Source organism: Medicago sativa, chromosome 2, assembly GCF_051527215.1.
Source record: "Medicago sativa cultivar Bolivia chromosome 2, Bolivia_mono, whole genome shotgun sequence".
Classification (NCBI taxonomy): Eukaryota; Viridiplantae; Streptophyta; class Magnoliopsida; order Fabales; family Fabaceae; genus Medicago; species Medicago sativa.
The window spans coordinates 37630574-37639216 of NC_140750.1; the positions used below are offsets into that span (position 1 = coordinate 37630574).

Below are 8643 nucleotides of genomic sequence, written 5' to 3' on the forward strand. Positions count from 1 at the left end.
TAGATCATATGAAGTGAGAGTGATTTTGGAAGTTGGATCCTTATTCCTTTGTTGAGACATCACAAGTGTAATGGTTCCTTCCTTTTCAATCCATCCTTGCAAGGCTTCCATGATGATGTGTAGCTAAACACTCTTTGTTGGGATGAGAGGTACTTGATTCTTGCTAACATGTAATCTTTTGATCTTGCAAAATATGATTCTAGCAATTTATATTCAATATTGTTGTTATTCTTGTGTTAATGCTTTCAATGAGATTCAAGATGATTTGGACACAAACTCTTGAATCTAGAGCTAGAGTAGCAATATATCTTAGGTTATATCATTCTTGACAAGTTTGTTAATCTTGTGATAATCACCATAATCAAGAGTTAAATGCTTTCGGATACTTAATCAGGCTGGACACGGTCGATTAGTTTATTCGATCGACTTTGTTATCGTTTAAGGGATTTGGACACGAATGTTTAAACGATACCTTAGAATTAATTATATCGCTTTGGACACGAAGGATAGTTTAGAATTGATTGTGATAATGTTGTTTATAAAGCTAGAATTCGTATGGATCATTAGTTTATGTGTGACGCTTGGTTAAGAAACGCTACTCCTAACAAGTTTCAATCCTTATTAATCTCATCTTTTACGTTTTGCATTTAGTTAACATAGTTGTATATTCAAACAAACAATCACCCTTTTTACTTAGAATGATATTTGATGTTGAAATATCCGTGATGTCGCACTAATCCCTGTGGAGACGATACAAATACTTATCTTGTTTTTGATGCAAAACTACTTCATCAAAATGCCATTTTGATGAAGTAGTTTTGCATCAAAAACAAGATAAGTATTTGTATCGTCTACACAGGGATTAGTGCGACATCACGGATATTTCAACATCAAATATCATTCTAAGTAAAAAGGGTGATTGTTTGTTTGAATATACAACTATGTTAACTAAATGCAAAAAGTAAAAGATGAGATTAATAAGGATTGAAACTTGTTAGGAGTAGCGTTTCTTAACCAAGCGTCACACATAAACTAATGATCCATACGAATTCTAGCTTTATAAACAACATTATCACAATCAATTCTAAACTATCCTTCGTGTCCAAAGCGATATAATTAATTCTAAGGTATCGTTTAAACATTCGTGTCCAAATCCCTTAAACGATAACAAAGTCGATCGAATAACCTAATCGACCGTGTCCAGCCTGATTAAGTATCCGAAAGCATTTAACTCTTGATTATGGTGATTATCACAAGATTAACAAACTTGTCAAGAATGATATAACCTAAGATATATTGCTACTCTAGCTCTAGATTCAAGAGTTTGTGTCCAAATCATCTTGAATCTCATTGAAAGCATTAACACAAGAATAACAACAATATTGAATATAAATTGCTAGAATCATATTTTGCAAGATCAAAAGATTACATGTTAGCAAGAATCAAGTACCTCTCATCCCAACAAAGAGTGTTTAGCTACACATCATCATGGAAGCCTTGCAAGGATGGATTGAAAAGGAAGGAACCATTACACTTGTGATGTCTCAACAAAGGAATAAGGATCCAACTTCCAAAATCACTCTCACTTCATATGATCTACCCTATTTTCTCTCTAAGATATTACAATGAAAACTAAGAGAAAAGCTATAAAAAACTAACTAAGCTACTAAGACTAATATGAACTATATATATATCTCTAATGAAATTCTAATAATATATAATATATCAAGCCCAAAATATCTAAATAATATCTAACATAATATCTAACATAATATCTAAATAATATCTAACATAATATCTAATGGAATAGTAAATATCTAAAAGAGAGGTAAACTTTTATTTTAAAGGGCTGAGTTTTTACACCTACGCTAATAGCGACATATACGCTATTAGCGAAGTAGGTCGGCCTAAATGGTGGCCAATGAGATTCTGCCACGTTGCTCCTTTTGCCCTGCTTCGCCCAAATCACGCTAATAGCGTGATTTTCTGGAGCTTTTACGCTAATAGCGTAATATACGCGAATAGCGTATTTCTTCAAACCCAGCTTCTGCTTCGCTCCAGGTACGCTAATGGCGTACCTCTCTGGACCAATTTCGCTAATAGCGTGGAACACGCTAATAGCGAATTCTTCAAAACCAGCTTTTGCTAATTTGCACTTTTTCATGATTTTTGGTCTTTGCTCAGTGTCTTGGGGTAAATTTCTGCATAAAAGGATAGAGTAAGATATATAAAGCGTAATAAGGCATTTAACGCTAATTTCTCGGCTTTTCCTTCAATAACTTGCAAAACAAGTAACAAAAAGTGCTTAAAATATAACACGAAATTAACACTTTTTAGCACTTATCAAACTCTCCCCAACTTAACTCTTTGTTTGTCCTCAAACAAAAGATCAAACAAGTAAATGACAAGACACAAGTACAAAAGGTTTTGAAAACTTTCTCAGACGAATGATTTAAAAGTGAATGCGCGGGCAAGTCTAAGTTTCCAACTAATCTAAAATTCTACTACCAACATGAGATGAGTCCTAAGTACAAAGTTCATGTCAAATATTTCAAGACAATAATATAATTATTCACGAACCACACCTAACACACTTCTTTGAAAGTAGATAAACAATTGAAAACATAAAAATGAGGGTTATGAACACACATCCAGCAATCAAGTTAACATTCCAATCAAGTTATGTGTCCATCCAAATATCATTTCAAAAGGCATGAAAACATGGATCAAAAGGTCTTTGAGGGTTATAACTTGGCTTGGCTACAAAAGAAATGTCATATGTGGGGCAATTGAAATCAAAAAGCCTATCAAAGTGAAACATTTCTTGTATCAACCATTAAAATCCACAATCTTTCCTACCAATCATCACAAACCCTTGGTGCTTAAACATGACAAACTTTGATCTTGACAACTTATTTTCTTTTTGGATTTTTCTTTCTTTTTCTCTTTTTCTTTTTCTTTTCATGTACACATTGTTTTTCTTTTCTTTTTATATTTACAACAACATGTTGTCTTGATCAAAGATAAAATTACACCATTATACTTGACAAAAGATTTACATCTACCTTCTCTCCCCAACTTGAATCAAAATACACCCTATTTGAATGTTCCCTTACTCTAAGGCAAAAGAGACAAATAAACATTGAAGGTTTAGGGTTCAATAATTAAAAACATATAAGAGTCTTAAAGTGTGTCAAAAATGAACTGGATATTGAAAAGTTTTAAAGGCAAATTCATCAAGCATTGTGCTTATGAATTGACAGTTCGTAATTGAGGACTCCGATTCATTTGGCTCAAGTGGGTTAGCAAATACTCGCTCTTCTCACAAAGTAGGCTATTTGTGGTCAAGTATGTTTCACTCATTAACAAAAAATGTGCCTTGATCACTTCCATGCCTTCACACAATTCAAAACAATTATTGGATTTAAAATAACACAATCGAGTTAAACAATGAATCTGGTCTCCTTGCATATGTACAAACACTTGAGGTTTCCTCACTTTTAGGCTAGAACTAAGTGGTTCACAAACAAACACATTATTGCGAAGAACTAAATGACATGAAATTTACACAAAGTACCCGTTCCATATTCGAGTAAAAACCTAGAAAAACTGGAAACTTGTACCTTGGCTTTGCGCTTTTGATCACAACTATGAATCATTACCAATCATCTGAGATTTGAAATTAAGCAAGAGTGATACAAAAGACTTCCACAATAATATGAAGTACTAAATTAACCAAAAGTGCTAACACATTATTTTAACAGTAAGAGAACTTACCAAGTTGGGTTGCCTCCCAACAAGCGCTTGTTTAACGTCGTTAGCTCGACGCCTTTTTCGTTAGGGTGGCCAAAATGAGACGGACAATACATCATCCTTTGTATTCCTTCTTTTCGGGAGGAATTCCATGAACTTAAGATACAGATGATGTGGAGTCCATGTCCTCCTTAACTTTGATTTGAACAAGGCGCAAATTTCATCAATGACCCGGTCTATTTCAGCCTTGCTCACTTTCTTCCCCCTTGCTTCCACTAAGTCTTCCTTGATTAGTAACCGTTCCTTTTTCTCTGTCACCTTCATTGCTTCTCCAATATCAACAGTTTTGTCCTCTTCAGTAAATGACTTTACTTGAGGAAGTTCGATTTCATGTGGTGCACCACATTCCTCTACTATTGCATCTTCCTCATTTCATCAACACCTTCTTCAACAGTCTCTCCATTTTCCTCACACAGATTTGATGAATTTTCATGTTCTCCGTGATTGGATTGAATGTTGGCTTGGTTATCCATGATTTGAGCTTGAATCATCTCCAACTGAATTGATAAATTCCTCAATCTTTGGTTGGTATTTTGCATGTTTATCATGGATTGTTGCATGAAGATATTCAAAGTATTTTCCACATTGGTCATTGGTTCATCTTCAAAAGGATATTGCTGATGCTGTTGATATGGTTCATACTCGGGTGGAGTGTAGAAGTTGTTATAACCATGATCAGCCATGATTTTGTCTAGGAGATGATCTGAAATGGAAACAACTAACAAGAAACTTTTCTTTGTTTATCAAAGAGGGGTTAGTGGTAACAACTATTAAGTAAAGAAAAATATTTATGGAATATGTACGAATACTTAAAACAATAAATCAATCGTTCTATCTATGATATCTAAACACCAATCCCCGGCAACGGCGCCATTTTGATGAAGTAGCTTTGCATCAAAAACAAGATAAGTATTTGTATCGTCTCCACAGGGATTAGTGCGACATCACGGATATTTCAACATCAAATATCATTCTAAGTAAAAAGGGTGATTGTTTGTTTGAATATACAACTATGTTAACTAAATGCAAAAAGTAAAAGATGAGATTAATAAGGATTGAAACTTGTTAGGAGTAGCGTTTCTTAACCAAGCGTCACACATAAACTAATGATCCATACGAATTCTAGCTTTATAAACAACATTATCACAATCAATTCTAAACTATCCTTCGTGTCCAAAGCGATATAATTAATTCTAAGGTATCGTTTAAACATTCGTGTCCAAATCCCTTAAACGATAACAAAGTCGATCGAATAACCTAATCGACCGTGTCCAGCCTGATTAAGTATCCGAAAGCATTTAACTCTTGATTATGGTGATTATCACAAGATTAACAAACTTGTCAAGAATGATATAACCTAAGATATATTGCTACTCTAGCTCTAGATTCAAGAGTTTGTGTCCAAATCATCTTGAATCTCATTGAAAGCATTAACACAAGAATAACAACAATATTGAATATAAATTGCTAGAATCATATTTTGCAAGATCAAAAGATTACATGTTAGCAAGAATCAAGTACCTCTCATCCCAACAAAGAGTGTTTAGCTACACATCATCATGGAAGCCTTGCAAGGATGGATTGAAAAGGAAGGAACCATTACACTTGTGATGTCTCAACAAAGGAATAAGGATCCAACTTCCAAAATCACTCTCACTTCATATGATCTACCCTATTTTCTCTCTAAGATATTACAATGAAAACTAAGAGAAAAGCTATAAAAAACTAACTAAGTTACTAAGACTAATATGAACTATATATATCTCTAATGAAATTCTAATAATATATAATATATCAAGCCCAAAATATCTAAATAATATCTAACATAATATCTAACATAATATCTAAATAATATTTAACATAATATCTAATGGAATAGTAAATATCTAAAAGAGAGGTAAACTTTTATTTTAAAGGGCTGAGTTTTTACACCTACGCTAATAGCGACATATACGCTATTAGCGAAGTAGGTCGGCCTAAATGGTGGCCAATGAGATTCTGCCATGTTGCTCCTTTTGCCCTGCTTCGCCCAAATCACGCTAATAGCGTGATTTTCTGGAGGTTTTACGCTAATAGCGTAATATACGCGAATAGCGTATTTCTTCAAACCCAGCTTCTGCTTCGCTCCAGGTACGCTAATGGCGTACCTCTCTGGACCAATTTCGCTAATAGCGTGGAACACGCTAATAGCGAATTCTTCAAAACCAGCTTTTGCTAATTTGCACTTTTTCATGATTTTTGGTCTTTGCTCAGTGTCTTGGGGTAAATTTCTGCATAAAAGGATAGAGAAAGATATATAAAGCGTAATAAGGCATTTAACGCTAATTTCTCGGCTTTTCCTTCAATAACTTGCAAAACAAGTAACAAAAAGTGCTTAAAATATAACATGAAATTAACACTTTTTAGCACTTATCAAACTCTCCCCAACTTAACTCTTTGTTTGTCCTCAAACAAAAGATCAAACAAGTAAATGACAAGACACAAGTACAAAAGGTTTTGAAAACTTTCTCAGACGAATGATTTAAAAGTGAATGCGCGGGCAAGTCTAAGTTTCCAACTAATCTAAAATTCTACTACCAACATGAGATGAGTCCTAAGTACAAAGTTCATGTCAAATATTTCAAGACAATAATATAATTATTCACGAACCACACCTAACACACTTCTTTGAAAGTAGATAAACAATTGAAAACATAAAAATGAGGGTTATGAACACACATCCGGCAATCAAGTTAACATTCCAATCAAGTTATGTGTCCATCCAAATATCATTTCAAAAGGCATGAAAACATGGATCAAAAGGTCTTTGAGGGTTATAACTTGGCTTGGCTACAAAAGAAATGTCATATGTGGGGCAATTGAAATCAAAAAGCCTATCAAAGTGAAACATTTCTTGTATCAACCATTAAAATCCACAATCTTTCCTACCAATCATCACAAACCCTTGGTGCTTAAACATGACAAACTTTGATCTTGACAACTTATTTTCTTTTTGGATTTTTCTTTCTTTTTCTCTTTTTCTTTTTCTTTTCATGTACACATTGTTTTTCTTTTCTTTTTATATTTACAACAACATGTTGTCTTGATCAAAGATAAAATTACACCATTATACTTGACAAAAGATTTACATCTACCTTCTCTCCCCAACTTGAATCAAAATACACCCTATTTGAATGTTCCCTTACTCTAAGGCAAAAGAGACAAATAAACATTGAAGGTTTAGGGTTCAATAATTAAAAACATATAAGAGTCTTAAAGTGTGTCAAAAATGAACTGGATATTGAAAAGTTTTAAAGGCAAATTCATCAAGCATTGTGCTTATGAATTGACAGTTCGTAATTGAGGACTCCGATTCATTTGGCTCAAGTGGGTTAGCAAATACTCGCTCTTCTCACAAAGTAGGCTATTTGTGGTCAAGTATGTTTCACTCATTAACAAAAAATGTGCCTTGATCACTTCCATGCCTTCACACAATTCAAAACAATTATTGGATTTAAAATAACACAATCGAGTTAAACAATGAATCTGGTCTCCTTGCATATGTACAAACACTTGAGGTTTCCTCACTTTTAGGCTAGAACTAAGTGGTTCACAAACAAACACATTATTGCGAAGAACTAAATGACATGAAATTTACACAAAGTACCCGTTCCATATTCGAGTAAAAACCTAGAAAAACTGGAAACTTGTACCTTGGCTTTGCGCTTTTGATCACAACTATGAATCATTACCAATCATCTGAGATTTGAAATTAAGCAAGAGTGATACAAAAGACTTCCACAATAATATGAAGTACTAAATTAACCAAAAGTGCTAACACATTATTTTAACAGTAAGAGAACTTACCAAGTTGGGTTGCCTCCCAACAAGCGCTTGTTTAACGTCGTTAGCTCGACGCCTTTTTCGTTAGGGTGGCCAAAATGAGACGGACAATACATCATCCTTTGTATTCCTTCTTTTCGGGAGGAATTCCATGAACTTAAGATACAGATGATGTGGAGTCCATGTCCTCCTTAACTTTGATTTGAACAAGGCGCAAATTTCATCAATGACCCGGTCTATTTCAGCCTTGCTCACTTTCTTCCCCCTTGCTTCCACTAAGTCTTCCTTGATTAGTAACCGTTCCTTTTTCTCTGTCACCTTCATTGCTTCTCCAATATCAACAGTTTTGTCCTCTTCAGTAAATGACTTTACTTGAGGAAGTTCGATTTCATGTGGTGCACCACATTCCTCTACTATTGCATCTTCCTCATTTCATCAACACCTTCTTCAACAGTCTCTCCATTTTCCTCACACAGATTTGATGAATTTTCATGTTCTCCGTGATTGGATTGAATGTTGGCTTGGTTATCCATGATTTGAGCTTGAATCATCTCCAACTGAATTGATAAATTCCTCAATCTTTGGTTGGTATTTTGCATGTTTATCATGGATTGTTGCATGAAGATATTCAAAGTATTTTCCACATTGGTCATTGGTTCATCTTCAAAAGGATATTGCTGATGCTGTTGATATGGTTCATACTCGGGTGGAGTGTAGAAGTTGTTATAACCATGATCAGCCATGATTTTGTCTAGGAGATGATCTGAAATGGAAACAACTAACAAGAAACTTTTCTTTGTTTATCAAAGAGGGGTTAGTGGTAACAACTATTAAGTAAAGAAAAATATTTATGGAATATGTACGAATACTTAAAACAATAAATCAATCGTTCTATCTACGATATCTAAACACCAATCCCCGGCAACGGCGCCATTTTGATGAAGTAGCTTTGCATCAAAAACAAGATAAGTATTTGTATCGTCTCCACAGGGATTAGTGCGACATCAC

At 34.2% G+C, this 8643-nt stretch overlaps 2 pseudogenes; both read right to left on the reverse strand.

Annotated features, from left to right (window-relative positions):
• Window positions 1-1814: 1814 nt before the first annotated feature.
• LOC146946671 (uncharacterized) lies at window positions 1815-4396 on the reverse strand (annotated as a pseudogene).
• A 1466-nt stretch (window positions 4397-5862) lies between these two features.
• On the reverse strand, window positions 5863-8278 carry LOC146946672 (uncharacterized; annotated as a pseudogene).
• Between the last annotated feature and the right edge of the window lie 365 nt (window positions 8279-8643).